Below are 1,345 nucleotides of genomic sequence, written 5' to 3'. Positions count from 1 at the left end.
CAATAATATAAAAGTATATAATCATGGGATCATTTTAATCGTATTGACCCTCAGAATAAAGAACACATGTCATTTTTACCATAAATTGTACGGCGTGAAAACGAAACCTTCCAAAATTAGCAAAATTGCGTTTTTCGTTTTAATTTCCCCACAAAAATAGTGTTTTTTGGTTGCGCCATACATTTTATGATATAATGAGTTATGTCATTACAAAGGACAACTGGTCGCGCAAAAAACAAGCCCTCATACTAGTCTGTGGATGAAAATATAAAAGAGTTATGATTTTTAGAAGGCGAGGAGGAAAAAATGAAAACGTAAAAATTAAATTGTCTGAGTCCTTAAGGCCAAAATGGGCTGAGTCCTTAAGGGGTTAAAGGGGTACTCCGGTGGAAATGTTTTTAAAATCAACTGGGGCCAGAAAATAAAACAGATTCATAAATTACTTCTCTTTAAAAAATCTCAACCCTTTCAGTACTTCATCGGCTGCTGTATACTACACAGAGGAAGTTCTTTTCTTTTTGAATTTCTTTTCTGTCTGACCACAGTGCTCTCTGCTGACACCTCTGTCCATGTCAGGAACTGTCCAGCGCAGGAACAAATCCCCATAGCGAACCTCTCCTGCTCTGGACAGTTCCTGACATGGACTAAATTGCAAGGATAGCCGGCTTGCTAGACAGAACTAGTGCCATGACTTGATAAGACATGACCAATCACCACCACTCCTGTCTCCGCCATTTCCAGCAAAAAGTGCGGAAACGGTTTGAATGTCCCCGCAAATATAAATAAATATATACACACACACACAGGTAAAGTAATATACATCATAAACTATGTGGAGAGACCATTTTCAAAAATCACTAACGCAAAAAAAAGACACCGCCCAACGTGGGGCTCGAACCCACGACCCTGAGATTAAGAGTCTCATGCTCTACCGACTGAGCTAGCCGGGCAGGTTGCTCAACACTCAAACCTAGATCTTCATATCCATAGTCCAGCCTCTTGAGCACGGACTCAAGTTACACTTCCTTCCCTCCATACGGGTGGGGGTACTACTACTTATGCAGACACTACTCCGCCCATCTTCTCTCACCAGAGAATCCGTGACGCCCATAGAGGGCTTGTTCTCGTAAGCCCGCTGATGGAGGAAGCGGTCTTTAGAAGGTTGTGATCTAAGACAAGATTGTTCCCAACCAGGGTGCCTCCAGCTGTTGCAAAACTACAACTCCCAGCATGCCCGGACAGCCTTCGGCTGTCCGGGCATGCTGGGAGTTGTAGTTTTGCAACAGCTGGAGGCACCCTGGTTGGGAAACACTGACCTAAGTACAACTGCTACGACTGCATCCCA

General features: G+C 43.4%; 1 non-coding gene across 1 annotated transcript; it reads right to left on the bottom strand.

Annotated features, from left to right (window-relative positions):
- Positions 1 to 877: 877 nt before the first annotated feature.
- TRNAK-CUU (transfer RNA lysine (anticodon CUU)) lies at positions 878 to 950 on the bottom strand. Its single transcript has one exon. It is a non-coding gene; the product is annotated as a tRNA-Lys (tRNA).
- Between the last annotated feature and the right edge of the window lie 395 nt (positions 951 to 1,345).

This window comes from Hyla sarda, chromosome 9, assembly GCF_029499605.1.
Source record: "Hyla sarda isolate aHylSar1 chromosome 9, aHylSar1.hap1, whole genome shotgun sequence".
NCBI lineage: Eukaryota > Metazoa > Chordata > Amphibia > Anura > Hylidae > Hyla > Hyla sarda.
The sequence above is the reverse complement of the archived record's forward strand: the minus strand, read 5'-3'. Positions and strand labels throughout refer to the sequence as shown.